Source organism: Phocoena sinus, chromosome 3 (genome assembly GCF_008692025.1).
Source record: "Phocoena sinus isolate mPhoSin1 chromosome 3, mPhoSin1.pri, whole genome shotgun sequence".
In the NCBI taxonomy this organism is placed as follows: Eukaryota; Metazoa; Chordata; class Mammalia; order Artiodactyla; family Phocoenidae; genus Phocoena; species Phocoena sinus.
The window spans coordinates 97,082,843-97,099,113 of NC_045765.1; the positions used below are offsets into that span (position 1 = coordinate 97,082,843).

The following is a 16,271-nucleotide window of genomic DNA, read 5'->3' on the forward strand; positions in this document are numbered from 1 at the left end:
GTATTCATTGTTTAGTAAATTGGATGTCTTGTTAGCATGGTGGTGGTATGAATGACTCGCATCAAAATGATTGAAGGTAATAGTGTATAAATTCTTGGTACATTTTTTTCCTATCCCCTAATCCCCATCTTTCCCTCCAACAACAAAAAAAATCTTATTTTATTTTCTTTCTAAATATCAGGTGTAGGATGTCATTTGATGCTTTCCAAAAACAGACATTTAGACTTTTTCCCATGTCCAAGAATCTGATTGGAGATCTAAAAATAACTCAAAGCAATTAAAATTTCTATTTGAATAGAGTTTATTGCCATTGTCATCCTTTTACTGAATATACTTTTCAAATTAATTTTCATTTTATCTAGAGCTTTTGGGTAAAGCAATGTGAGTCTCACTAAAGTGATGGAAAAAATCCTAAGATGTTCAATGCTCTCTTGAGTTTTTATTTCTCAGTAAGTACATTAGGAATGCTGAGAGATGGAAGAGGAGAGATGTATACCTATCCAATTTCAGATAGGGTTGTGAATTTAGGAATTGTGTCTATATAACACCTTCTTTAAAACGGTTTTACTTTCTTAGGTGTGAATGAAAGTGTATAAAACATAAAATGTTTTTGAATCTTCAATTCAGTAGTCCCCTCCCCCCAGTAATTTGTTCAGATTTAATAAATTGTAAAATTTAAATGATTTTCTTTTATACATTGACCAGATGGCATCATGATTTTGAAAAAGTATAGAGAATACATTGAAGAATATCTTATTAAGGAGTATGTGTGTATCTATATTTAGACTCATTTCATACACACACAATGTGTGTGGACAGCTAGATACATACAGCAGTAAATATACTTTAGTTTTTTGTTTGTTTGTTTATTCACAGACTATATAATCCTTCCTGTAAACAGATTGAACAAATACATATGCTTTCAGATCGGCGCATTTATGTAAGCCATTTGAAGAACCTGAGAAATCAGGAGCTTAATTTCTTTTAACATGCCCAACTTAAAAAAAAAAAAAAATTCACAAGATGCCCTTGCTACCCTTTCCACCGCAATCTACAATTATCAGCAAAAATAAATAATTTACGAAATGCGGCAAATAGAAAAAGATAAACACCATAGAATTTATTCACACAGTATCTTGGAAATGGAAAAGAATTCAAGCAACTTTGACCTGATTTTTAAATGACTACTGTGGTGACTACAGCTGCTCTAGCTTAGTAATTATTTGTGATAGGTTGTTTTTGAGTCCCATATGTATAAAGAGCTCCAGGCCCAGCTACCTCATTTGCTGGCACATAAACAGATTCTTCCAGGTGCTGAAAATTAAATTTTAATGTATTATTTAAATATTAAGAGAATTACAGTTTCAGTAATTTTACTGCTACAGCTGGAGTGCAAAGCATCCCTGTAGAATGCAGAGTGTTGGACAATCTAACATATAGGAAGTTTATAGTAATTTTTTAATTTATTAGCTTATATATTTAGTAGATGATAGCCTTATTTGGCAGTTTGTTTATATATGGGTAACTTTGATTAGTTTCTGGTAGTTTGGGCAACCTTTAAATTATTGCAAACTTATTTTTTGTTTTTTTTAGGTTATGTGCCTTAAAAAGACAACATATCAATGACAGAGAAATTTAAGATATTAGGAGATAGATGGCCAAGAAATCAGTGCCTCTTGTCGCTTAGTACATACATATTATTCTGTTCTGAAAAGAGTTTTAAAGCCTGAAATATTTTTTTATCTCTGTGGTTTCTACTTTCCATTGAGAATGATTTTAGAGTTGTTAGAAATCAGAGGAAAAGTCAACAAAATTTTAGTCTCTAAGGCCCTAAAATCAGGTTTCATTATTGGCATACCTCTTGAAATTTTTGTTTGGCTTTTGACCTGTGCAAATTATGTAAAAACCAATTTAAAACAATATCTGTGTGTTGGTAAGATGTCTGTAGTTTGTTTGGAATTTAGAGTAAGAAATTAATAATAAACTTTTATGTTATAATCATTTGTAACTTATTTTTTTGTGAAAAAACTCTTTCCTTTCTAGGAATTATACACATTCAACTTTACTAAAGGAAATTTATTTTCTGTTAAACATGATTTTAATGAGTGTACCTTTAAAGAATTGAAGACCACTAGAAGATGAGCAATGTGTAAAATAAATTGTTTTCTGTGACCAACATTTTCAAAGCAAAGGGTGATTAGCTACCGTCAAAGTACAGTGTTAGGAAAGAATTTCCCATTATTGATAATCCCTTACGTATAAAAACCTCTTTTGCTAACTGAAATACACTTTGCTGGCAGAATCACAGAGCAAAGAGCATGTGTTGTAAATCCAAGGCAGTTAATTTTTTATGCTCTGGAGCTAGATTGCTTAGTTTCAAATCTTAGCTCTACCACCTTCTAGCTGTGTGATCTCGAACAGCCAAACTTTCAAGGCCTCAGCGTTTTCATCTGTAAAATGGAGCTGCTTTATAAAGTTGTTGCAAGGATTAGATGAATTATCAAAGACTTCAAATTGTGCCTGGCACAAAGTAAGCACTTTATAAGTACCAGCTTTTTTATTAGTAATATTTATGCCGTTAACTTCGAATACATAGTGTAAATAAATAACATACAATGCTCACTTTCATAACTCTTGAAAAGTTTTAGCATTTAGTCATAATATTTCCCCTAGGTAGCCGATAACTTTATGGTATTTAACCCATTAATATAAATAAACCCTTTACCCTTGGGATTTCTACTTTAGATCATAGTAGTAGGCCATTTATAGTTTCATTCATAACTCCAGATATAGTGTGAAAAACTGTGACACAAACTGTCACATAGTAAATTATTTAACAAAATCTCAGTAGGAAGAGTTACATAATTACTTCTTAAATCTCAGAACACGTTTTAAAAATATAGGAGTAAAGAATGTCAGCCTTTTTGTTTTTTTCCTCTCCTAGTATGTACTTCTAGAAAGTACTTACTTTTAAAGGTCTTAACTGCTTTTGAAAAATCCAACTGGTTTTGAAAATCATTATTAAAAAAATCATGCAAAATATATTCTGAAAGGTGGATTAAAGGCCAAGTACCATAACATTTTTCCTTTGTAAGACATGATTTTTATGTATCAATAGGAGTAACTAATATTTTCCCTTGTAAGACATGAAAGACTTGGGATGTCAAAATGAGCACTGACATACCTACTAGGTCAGGACTATTTTAGGCTCACGGGGAGCTATAGAGAACAAGTTGGACAAAATCCTTACCTTCTTAAAGTTTATACTCTAATGATAGACAATAAACTGATGAATTAATACGTAACATAACATCAGGTGGTAATAAAGGCTATGACATAAAGTAAAGCACATAGGGGTATGGAGGATAGATGACTTTTTAGATAGGGTAACGGGGGAAGGAATATATGCTATTTATGTGACCCGAGGGAGCAAGCTATGAAAACTTCTAAGGAAGTTTCACATCAGGCAGGGGGAACAGCCATTCTGTTCAGAGACAGAAACAAGTTTTGCATGATCCAGGAAGAGCAAGAAGCCCATTATGTCTGGAGCTAAATGCAAGAGGAAGGAGAGGAAGGCAAAGGTGACCAGAGGCCAGATCACACAGAAAGGCTTTGATGTTGTGAGATAACAAGTCTTTGGAGGGTATTGAGCTTGAAGGGATGTAATCTGACTTACACATTTACAGCACTGTTTTGATTGCTATGCCAAGAATAGACTGTAAGGGTGAAAAGAGTGGAAGAGAAAAATTAGAATGCCGCAACAATAGTCCCAGGTGGAATTAGGTTCACCTAATTGGACTTGGCATCTATTTTGAAGATACTGAGTTGAACCATATGAAAAATAGAACTTGAAGGATTGCTGATGGATTGAGTGCGAGATGTGAGAGAAACAAATCAAGCATGTCTCCCAGGCTATGGACCTGAACCAATGTGTGAATAAGAGTGTGATTTGTGGAGATAAAGAAACCTGGGCGAGGATGGAATTTGGTGGGGGTGGGGGGCGATCCAGAGTTCTATTCTGTACATATTACATATGAGATGCCTTTAAGGCATCATCCGGGAGGAGTAAAAGATGGGCATTAAGAATGTGAAACTCAAGGGAGAGATTGGAGTTGGGAGTTATTATGGCAGTGATCATAGTTCAGACAGCAGTATGTGCCAGGACGGGACTGATCTGGATCCTGATTGAGATCTGGGACCTGGCGCTAACAAGGAGAAGTTGGGAGGAGCAAGATGCTGTTAGGTCACCGAGAAAGAATGGTCAGTAGAGCAGGAGGAAAACTAGGAGAATGTGGTGTCCTGAGAGGCCAGTGAGGCTCACAGGAAGAGAGGGAGTGATCAAGTGCTGCGATCCGTCTCTCTTGAGTTCTTCTCACAAATGTTCACGGACATCATGGGTACCCCTCTCCTTTTCAGTGAACGCACTTGGACTTGTTGCCTCCCTCATTACCGACTCTGGTACTACCATCTACAGAAATGTGCCCTCCTTACCCCCAGTTTCTCTTAGTGCTTCTCACCTTGCTCTTGGATCCATTTACGACAAACCCAGGGCAATCTTTGTAGGGATAAGAAGGGGTAGTATTAGGGAGAAAGCATCCCTGTTAAGCCTCTCCTCTTTTTCCACCTACCCAGCAGCCACAGTGCCAACATTCCTGGTCCTGCCCTAATTCTTCAACCTCCTCTCATTTCCCACAAATCGCAGCTTGCTTAGTTCTTCTATTTAATGTTATTTTGGCTAATCATTATTTTGTTATGTACCAGAAAATAGTATATATCATCTCTGCCATCATTCTTTATACCTGTTCCTGATCTTTTGAGTAATTTTTCCTCTAAAAGTAAACAAATTGTCATCTGCTCTCTGGACTGTCAGAGCTCAGCCCTGTGTACCACTCTTTGCAACTCTCCAATAATCAGTGAAAGAACATGGGGGCACCAACAAGGGCAAATGTGTATTTTCTACAGGAAATTCTTGTCCATGTATGGTTATTAATCCCTATGGTAAATTATGGGTCAAATGGATTTTTTCTGAGGTTGCCTGGGCCCATAACATCATGTTAATGTTGTTTGTATGAGAAAATATACCCAAGTTGTTAATAAGCAATTGCCTCATTAACTTTCAGGCTATAATCTACCTACAGTTCAGAGACTAGTTTGTGTATTTATAGCCATCTTACCTAATTTTATATCTATTATATGGATATAGTATACATGTTTATATAGCATCTATAACAGACATGATTACTAATTATGAATCTAATTTAAATTTTCTGAAATATGCAAACAAGAAATTTTTTATCAAAATAAATTCTATATTTCTCAAGTAGTTTTATTTAATTGTAATTTACTGAATCATAATTTTTGTCTTTGACTAATTTTCTCTCTAATTTCTCTTTCTAAATTAATGAATTCAAAAGCATATTCTGTTGAAGAAAAAAAGTGGTATGGTATATAGGAATTAGACTTTTTAAAGTTAAATATTATATGAAAACAAAGCACTTAATTCTAAAGTATTTTTTAATTAATGTTTTATATGTTAATGTGATACATTATAAAATTAAATTAGTTATCCATGATTGATAAGTATACATTTGAAGATTTTATGGAGAAATGTAGCTTACATGGCAAAATCAATATGCTTGATTCTAATTTTTAAAATATAGAGGATATAGGGTTCAAGTGCAATCTGTATATATTTTAATGCACATTTTAAAACAAATTCATATGTGTCATCTCATTTTTGCTGCACGATAACCCTGGGAGGAGGGCTAATATTGTGATCCCTATTTTGTAGATGAAGATGTTGTGACTCAGGAAGGTCACTTAAGGTCTGGGTGCTGGTGAGAAATGTCTGACCCTGTCATTCTGATTCCAAATCTAGGTCTCTTTCCACTGTCCTGAGCTGCCTTATATTTTCTGAGGTAAATTGTCTTTAAGTTATATCCCTGGAGTTGTGGGATGCAGCCTGGGTTTTAGAACAACGTGCTTAGCATTCATTTTGGCTTGCTGGCCGCCTGTGGAGCTGAGTTAAGCCTTGAGCTCCAAAGTCAATGAGCCACTCAATGTTTGGAGCAGGTCTGTGCAGTGCTGAGCAGGAGAAACAACTGGCATCATCATGCTTTTGTGGTTTCAAAATATTTTAAACACTTAAAGGCAAGGCTTTCCTCTTACAACCCAACATGGCAACATGGTACTCCAGTGAGGAGTATGTACTCTCGCTTCTGGATTGTCAGCCACCTCAAAGAAGTGGCTCCCAGACCGGGGAAGACTCGGAGGACATTGAGAATTGTGACTTCCAAGCTCTTAGAGGGTTTGTGACAGTGATGAGGAAGGAGCTGCCAGAATTCACTCCCTCTCCGCTCCAGGGCTGTGGCTGTTGATGACTGAGAGGTGAAACCGTATTATTTTTCATGTCGTACTATCTAATTTTAGGCACAGGAAAAAAAGAAAAACTTTCCTGCTTTCTTTTTCCTTTCTCATACCACTTATTATCATGGGTCTTAAGGTAGATGGTAAATGAAATGTGGTGCTTCCAAAATGGCTTTTACTATACATCTAAATGGATGCATAACCAATTATTGATTTGAAGATGGTGGTTCTTTTAAGGCGGGGTGGCCAGCTTTAGGGATGAAGGAATGCTTCCAAGATGTTTTTTAGCTTTTGTGTGAGAAGTCTGAATTACCTTTGTAATTTTAAAAAACAATAAAAGAGGACCTCCCTGGTGGCGCAGTGGTTGAGAATCCACCTGCCAATGCAGGGGACACGGGTTTGATCCCTGGTCCGGGAAAATCCCACATGCTGTGGAGCAGCTAAGCCCGTGCACCACAACTACTGAGCCTGCGCCCTAGAGCCCCTGCGAGCCACAGCTACCGAGCCTCCGCTCTAGAGCCCGCGAGCCACAGCTACTGAAGCCCGCCCACCTAGATCCCATGCCCTGCAACCAGAGAAGCCACTGCAATGAGAAGCCCATGCACCACAACAAAGAGTAACACCCCACTTGCTGCAGCTAGAGAAAGCCCGTGCACAGCAACGAAGACCCAATGCAGCCAAAAATAAATAAATAAATTTATAAAAATAATAAATAAAACTTTTTAATATTGTTTTTAACTACTCTGAAAGAATGCAAAGAAGTCATATTTCCCCAACTCAGAAAAAACATCTAAAGCCTTATTGAGGAAGAAACAGTATATCTTCTTCATCAGAGTGGACTATTTGTATATGACCCTCAGGACAGCCAGGTGGGGTGAGGGATGTGCCTGGACCTCCCAGGTATGTGCTTCCCTTCCAGGAGCGCTTCAGGAGGCCACAGCTATCATTGGGAAATCTCAAGTTGATTTGGATTTTCTGTCTTCACTGTGGGTTTTTGGATGAAACAGACCAGAAATAGAGTTAAGGGGAGAAATGTTCACTTACCAATAGAAGCTGAGATGTCCTTTGCTAGTCCCATGCAGTTTTTCATTTAACAGGTTTTTGGGGGGGTATTTTAGGAAATATTACACTTCAGTTTTTCAGGAGAAAAGTAATATTTCATGTGATTTAGTAGCATAACCTAAAATAAAGCTTGTAATATTCATATGCTATGTAGACCATAGTAACAAAATTATTATAGAGAAAATAATAGCAAAAGAGTAGAAATTAGTACCTGTTAATATTTTAGGTTTATCTTTTTTTTCTATCTTTTGCTTTAAGCACAAACTTTTTTACATGTACAGATGTAAAGCCATAGTTAACATACTGTTTGGATGTAATTTAATTTAATTGTTGGTTATTTTGTATGCTGACCTTCTAAAGTTTGAGTGCGATTGATTTTCCTGAGACAAACCCAAAACATACATGGATTTGTTTGCTTTTCTTATATTGACTTACAGAAAGTAGCACCATTGCCAGTTAAAGTCAAAAAGCTAAGTTCTGCAGTTCGACGTATAAACACAGTGATAAACAAATACCAAAGAACTGAACAATGAGTTTAACAAACAGAAAAATTTGGTTGGTTTCTAATAACCCTCTTTATTATGTGATTACATGTTATGTCAGATCCTTGAAACTGCCCAACTGTACAGTGATTTTCATTGTTCTCCAAACCCCACATCAGGGGGAAATAATAATTAATATAACTGGAATTGTATGGCCATGAATAAATTGTTTTAAAAATAAATACCATTTATATCATATATTGAACTACTTATTTCTATTTTCTCTTGTATTTCAAATAAAATAGTAAGAATTTGAAAATTCCACCATTTTAAGACGATAGTGATCTATAAAACTTATGTTTACCATCCATCCCTTTTTTTCATGCTCAGTAATTAAAAATGGCTATGGGCATTTTTTATCCACTGAGACTTACCAACTGCTATAGACTTCAACATTTATAGAAGGATTTCTACACCTGCTTTTTTTTATGAAATACCCAAATATCAGAGCAGCTTGAAGTGTTTTCTTTAAAATAAAATAATAAGTTTACCCCTAGGCCTCTGGTTTTCAGCAGATAGAAAGCACTATCACTAGCCTACTATCCGTTTTAATTTGAAATCCTAAGAACAAAAGTCATTAATAAGTCCTTTGTCACGGATTTTAAAAAAGAAGACGCCTTTTTAGTATTTGTATGTCATCATGCCAGGCCTAGAAAATTAGGCTAATTTATTATTTAAAACACTGGTGGGATTCCTAATTGCATTCATCATTAGATATGACACATTTAGAACTGAGAACCATATCCAGGGAGAATTTTCCAGTTTGAATTTTGAAATAAAAATATTTTTCAAGAGATCCCTAGCTATCGCCTGTTACCATGGCAACAGTCCTATTTGTCTGAGAGCTCTGTCCGCTGCCAATGGGAGAGAGAGCAACGTCAACTAAACATACGAATACATCAAAGACAAATTCATATGCTCAATCTGATCAGCTCAATTAATGTAAGAACAGAAGCTGAAGGGGGTTAAAAGAGGGCACCCATTCAGGATAGATGAAGCCCCTTTTAGCAGAATATACACGCCGGCCTTTTGGGGGAGGAATTTAGCACACTGTCAAAAACATTATCAGAAAAAGAAAGTACGAGGCCTCCTACACCTAACAGATATGAAGCTGTCAGACAAAGAATAGCACTATTCATTAAATGACACTTATTTTCTCCCACTTTACAAGAATACAGCGAACAAAACAAGCAGGGGAGCAGCTGAGAAAGACACTTTTTTTCTTTTGCTAGTGATGACAGACATGCAGCAATTATGGTGATAACTAAGGAATACTAAACAAGAAGCCAGCCTCCATTCTGTTTATCACCTTAAATTTTATGTTACTAAATTTGCATGCAACTCCTGTTTTGTTTTATTATTTATGTCTGGGAAAAATTAGATCCTTTGTTTTTAACATGGTGCCTTGAGTTTGGTGTAGCATACCTCTAAACTCTGAATTCTCTCACTTTGCTTGTTAAATGGCCATATCAAGTTGAAATGCTTTTGAAGTAAGACATTTCCAAAGCACAACAAAACTGCTGCTATCAGTGTGATGTATATGTAGGGCTTGGGGGTCTGGCTTCATTAGTGTAAAGGGAGATATTACGTATTACTTCTGCACATTTTTTTAAAGAGATAGAGCAAAAGTTGTATTAATGGCCATTTTTGCTTTCATGCTTCATTTTACATGGTGAAATGTGTTACCATGTAAAATGGTACATGGTGATGTGTGTTTAATGGATCCTTTTTTTTTTTTTTTCCTTCGGAGAAGTTGTAGGTGGTAAGTAGTAGAAACTGGCTTGTAGGGTTTGTAACAGGTGCAGGCAAGTAGGAGTTCCCTTGAGATTGCCACCTTTTAAGAATCTTGTGCTTAAACCATCATGATCTGATTTAAGGCCCATTATCAATAGTCTGCTACTTATATCTGCATGATCGTGGACTGATTGATACTGACTTTGTAGCCATGCTCCATAATGTGCTGTCAGGAAATGCTGACAGATGCAATGAAAGAACAATAAATGTGGGGCAGCTGTGATGTAAAGGTCCAGCTAGGCTGTATGAAAACTGATAGCTAGGATATTGGCTCCTATGTTACCATATACACTTGTCCCTTTGAGAATTTAGCTGGTGAGTGAATTAAAATGGTCTCCTGATACTGAGAAGGGGGGAAAAAGATCTTCATTTAAGGAACTTGCCGACTTTGCCAAAACGTTGCTTTACAAGAACAGAGCCAAGATTAAAAAAAAAAAAAAAATACACTCTTACTCAAAAATCTAGACATGTCTGACACATCTGAGAAACTATTTCTTTAAAATCAATACACACAAAAAAGCACTGTATTCACTTTTTATGGATACTTAATCCATTTGTATAAAATTACCCAAAAAGAGACATTTTGTTAGAATTCCTATGTTAAGTGTAAGCCATCTGATACTATTTTTTTAATTCTCGATCTTCAACTTGGCACATGAATATAGCTGCTATTTTGCCAGTACAGGTTTCTAACAAATAACTAGGATGAGAAGTCAATTTATTAATATTAAGCCATAAAAGTTACTCTCTTCTCTCTAGTCTTAAAATGTATTCATAGCTTTGAAAGAAGTTATATTGGACTGTAATTTAATAATTTATCAGAATTTTTCTTGCTTAATTATTTTTCAGATGCCCTCTGTATTCTTAAGCATCATTTAATAATTCTTAGTGTTTAAAAATACAGCCAACATTCCACGATTGATGTCTCGAATGAAGTAGGATTCTAATACATTTTAACAAATTTGTTCCAAAAGTAAAATCATCATTTATAATGATCTCTTGAAAAATAAACATAGACTCTGATATTTGGCCTTAATTTTCCTCCTTTGATTAGAAAATGTAGAATGTAATGAGTACTTACATATTTTCTATGCTGAGCCCCTTGTGGTACCTACATGTGTTGCTGTGAATTAAGGCCAAAACAGCATTGATACTTTTGAATTGTTTCCTTGCAGAAGGATAGTAAAAGGTATCTTCTTTACATACAAAGTTATCTAAAACATTTGGAGGGACTGTTAATTTGACTTAAGCGGAGTTTGTGAGAATAATTCGCTCAGTTGAATTTAATTTTTGATCTAAACCTTTTTATGGTATTAATTTGCCACATTTAAAATGACATTCAAAACCAAATTTTTAGAATGAAAAAAACTTATTCTAGTGGAATCTGAAAAATGCTGTCTTCTGCAAGTACTCAAAGAATATTCTAAGCAGATCATTGACAAAACATGCCTATGACTGTAATTGTGTACATTCAAGAGAATGACTTTTTTATACCATATTATTGACATAATAGATTGAGTCATCATTACTGTCTGATATGCAAAGGCCTTGTTTAGAACTCTTCTGTGGATCCTCTTTAAGACGCAAAATATTGACACAATAGATGATAATGGCTCCTTTGGAGCCATTAGGGTGCATCATGTCAGGGCCTGCTCAGGCATTTCTTAGCAGGTAGCACACAGACTCTTGACATGATAGATCATAACAAGTCCAAAGGAATAATTACCGTTTCTGAAATGATACCATACTTGGGAATTTCATAGTTTATTAAAACTAGAGCATATCATCACCAACGTGAATTTTAAATAATTCATTAATTATATTCTATCAGTAATAAACATTTTATACATACACACACACACACACACACACACACCATGTATATTGTAAATTATATAAACAAACCAGATCACATGTAATTATGTACACTTCTCTCTGTCTAGGAATTTAAGAAATCCACACTGATTGTTATGAATATTCATAAATAGCAACTCGTTCTCAGCCTTATACCTTTTATGCCAAGAGTCAGCCTGCAGCAAATTTTTACCGTCCATGGTGTAGACCTTTGAAAGTAGATATTCCTAATGGAAAGAGTGACAGAGCTTGAGTGACACTGACTCTGACAGGCAAGAGCTCTTGTGGGCACCCATATAATTAGATCTTTTGTGTGGTCTGGTTAGCTAAGGCAGAACTTGATGTTTTACTAACAAAATCCTTTGAAAAGAAACCTCATTCCCCCAAAGTTTAGGTTGTTTACCAAGTAAAGAAATAAAAATAAAATCTGCAAAGAAAAAATGCCATGGTAGCTCTGGATGATTTGTATTATCTGCGATGTAAAAGATGAAGTGAGTGATGTTGGATTGCCTTCTAAGGAAAGCATCAGGCTTTTTCTTTTCATGTGAATAGTTTTTATTGTGTTGAGATTAGAGACAAATAGAAATTATATTATACAATGTGGCAAGCCATTAGCTTTTCATAAAAAAATTTTATCTACAGTGAAAAGCTTTTGATCTTGATGACTTTCTGAAAAGCTTTTTAAGTTTGATTTTTGGTGGTGTTGGTTATTTGCTGTAAGTGTCAGTATCAGTGTATAGAGATTATGTCAGGTAGTTTTACTATTTGCAGGGCAGTATGTTGCATTTTAAAAAAATTTAAATTCAACTTATTCTCCAAAGGTTTAATAAGTCCTAATCAGATTGTATATAAGACAAATAGTTTTCTGACTTTTATTAGTCACAGATTATTTTCCCATGGATTAGTGCTTTTTTGTGTTTTCCGATTCCAAGCGACATCATAAGCTTCAAAATAACCAAAAAACAAAATGAAGCAATTGCTTTGAACTTACAAACTCATTTTGACACAGAAAAATCCTTTTCTCCTTATCTTTAGCACTCTTAGAGAATTGGAATAGACCAACACACAGTTTCTGTTACTGAAAAAATACAATGGCATAAATCTGTTGCACACTGGAGGTCACCCTTGCTATTTACAAATTTTCTACAATTTTACAAAACAAAAGTAGATCTTGCATACTTTTAATATACACCACAGTTTTCACGATATTTTGATATAAATACATGGGTGTTATGTGTCTTCCCTGTACAGTTAGTCATATTAAGTGCAATTAAAGCACCCATTATAAAAATCTTATGGTTGTCTGATTTTTCTGATGAAATAAGCAAATGACAAGAAGCTTTTCAAAACGAAACTAGAAGCTTTCATTACACATTACATCTAATGGATTTTGAAAATCTTTCCAAATTGGTATAACAGAATTCTAGAGTAGAGTTCACATGTATTTCTTATTCAGTAATTTGTTAGATTTTTTTTTTACTACATCATTTCTGGGGACAACTTTACCCTAGTTAATACTTATGGCATGTTGATAAGAAAAGTTACTTCTGTAGTAATATTATTTTCACATAATTTATTGTGGTATGCTAAATAGTTGACCATGTTCTACTATTTTCCCACCATGTTACTTTCACGTTTTTATATCCATTCAAGATAAAAATAACATATGATTTTACTATGAAAAATGTCATTGCTTTAAAAATCTTGGAAGCAAGGATTGTATATGAAAACAAAATTATTAAACTCAATAAGAACTCTGGTTCTTGCAAATATCTCAATGAAAGAAAACATAAAACCGAGCAAAAAACATTTGGCCTGCATCTTGAATCCATTCAAAGTAGGAGCCAAAGGTAGATCGAGGAGAAGTGTTTGATTCCATTTCAGTGAGAAAAATATTCTGAAAATGTAAGCGTTCATCTGGGATCTGTAACAAGCAAAGTGTGAAGTTTTTACAGAAAAAACAAAACAAAACATTTCATCTCTTACATTTTTCCTTAAGATGGAATAGGAATACCATGAATTTTCCTGAGGTGTATTACTTTCGTATACAATTATTTTTATAGCACTTTTTAATCTTTCATCAAAAGGAGTCTTATATCCAGTTTCATAAATGTTTAGCATAACGTGTCAGTTATTTGGCACAAGAGTCAGAGGTCAGAAGTGAGTTAAAATATGGAACGTTGTCTTTAACAGATTCATGGGGGTAGCAAGATCAAGGGGGCAGAGGGCACACCATTATGTTCCCTAGGCAAAGCCTGAAGGTATCCAGGGATATTCGTCCACTATCAGAGCAACTCAAGCCCTCTCTTCATCCACTATCCTTGTCTCTCCCTGTTGAGGGCTCATTGGAGGGAATTGATGAGCCATACCTCAGGCTCCAGATGGTTGATTTTTATGAAGAGAGGCAACTGCATCGCATCTCCTTTTTTCAACTTCCTTTCTGAGGCATTGCCAGTCTTACATCCCATGTCTCAAATCCCCCCTTTTAATCTAGTCATTCCGTCCGCTGTGGTAGGCTCAGTGCTGAGTGTCTCCATGAAGCCTTTGCCAAACACTCCTGCACCATCAGTATCTCGCTTTCACAAGCAGTATAGCGCTGAGTGTACCACACAGTTTGGATTTAATATGTGCCTCTTTGGGTTTTTATTTATAACCAGAAACTGTGTGTTTGTCTGTTTCATCCTACTAGTGAGTTTTATATCCAATTGCAGCAAATACTCTCTCTTTTATCCAATAATCCTCACTGCCCCGAGCAGAACACTGGGCCCTGAACAGCTGGAAGTAATCTCTCCCTCCTCTGAACTCTCAGAGCACCTCCTTTGTACCACTTCTGTGACCCATATCACTTCATACTTTGTATTGCAGTTATTTGAGAATGTGGGTTTTTTCCCCTCAGCTGAAATGTAAAATTTGTGGGAGCAGAACTACGTCTTCATATCCCATGCTATCATCACCACTACAGCCACATTTAGCACCATGTTTTCAATTTAGTTTTTTAGCAACTTAAGCATTTATTGGCTACCTTGGTAGCACTATGCTAATTGCTGAAGATGATACAATGTAAAGTGTCATCGTTTATACCAAAAAGGAGCCTACAATACAGTGGGCGAGAGAGTAATGACTGAATAATACAGGAACAGGACCAGAGCAGAGTGAATAAAGAGAACTCTGAGCTGTGACTGAGAATGGAAGTAGCCAGTTTCAAGCTTTCAGTCAGATCGTTGGCAATGTGGTGTGTGTTGCCTTTAAATCCAGTTTCAATGGCATGATCTATGGCAAAGAGTTGTCTCTGAGGGTTGGAGAAGAACCTGAATGGAAAGGATTTTCATTCAGTCTCATGCCACCAAAAAAAGCAATGGCCGAAAGGTCTCTTAAGCTTGAGCACCTGAATCTATCTCAGGCCAAATGGAAGGAAACACTTTGCGCAAAGCCAGTGCTCACATGTTTGTTGAATGAATGAATGAATACAGGTACTCACTCTGATGTATTATTGACTAATCAAATAAAAATAAATAAATAATCCCAGCTTAAAACACAAACATTCTTTGTATTCAGCAGGGAACTTTGTGCTACATACATAGAAAATCTAGACCCTTAAATTTATGTTCACATTTCTCTATGTGCATACATATGTACATATACTATTATACTTTAACTATTATCATAATAAATTTCTTTTCCTTCTGGAATTTTACTAACTTCCCTTTACTTTCAGCCCAGTAAATGGGTAGGTTGTTTGGTCTTTTAAACCAATATCATATTCAAAGCTCCTTGAGAGAAGAGGCTGTATCTAATTGTTCTCTTTCCCACAAGTGCTTAAATTATAATTTAAATCAGTTTTAGAATAGAAAAGAGATTTTGAGTAGGATAGTTATAAAGCACCGTGTTAGGTTCTTAGAGGTCGTAGAGTGACGGCCCCCCACAGTACCTGACATCAGAGTATCTTGCCCTTAGCAGAAACACTCGATAAATGTTTGTTGAATTTAATTTCACTTTCCCATGAGGAACACCTGAATTTATCTGTGTGGCAGCGACGCTGAAAGATGTAGTATAGAAAAGCTCCATTCAGTCTACCCCCAAATGATTAACCCCTTGCTTATCTGCAGTGAAAAACACTCATGCTCTTTGCTCTTGTAGCTTTTTTAGTCTACCAACAGCAATTTGATTCTTAGTGTCTTACTAAAGAGGTCACTCTATAATGCCAATCAATGAATATTTCCTGAAAGTGTGATTTCCGAAAAGCACTGAAGGAAATTAAAAAGATGGAGGAGGAATAGTCCCGCTTTCAATGTTACCATATTTGGCAGGAAAAAAAATTGAAGGTAATTGAAAATATATGTTGTGTGTCAAGTACCAAATCGCATAAGATTCTGTGAGGATCCAGAAGAAGGCAGTCTCTCTTTTTGGTGTGAAGTAATTACGGTCCAAAATTTTACAGTAATTTTTTTTAGAAAGTTCACCTGAAAAGATAATTTTTAAAGCAGTGTCTTGAGGGAATGGATGGCAAGTGTTGGTGTTTATCAGCATCGCCTGTAGAGGTGGGTACAGATACATAAACCCAAGTCTCACCCATTAGATACCTAATCCGAATGCCTGGGGTGAGGCCTGGGCAGCTCCATTGGTAACCAGCTCTGTAGATGATCTGGATGTGTA

General features: G+C 35.6%; 1 protein-coding gene across 2 annotated transcripts in view; it reads left to right on the top strand.

Moving 5' to 3' along the window:
• Positions 1-16,271, top strand: part of KIAA0825 (KIAA0825 ortholog) — a 416,193-nt gene that overhangs the window by 252,451 nt on the left and 147,471 nt on the right. The gene's annotated exons all lie outside the window — the stretch shown is intronic.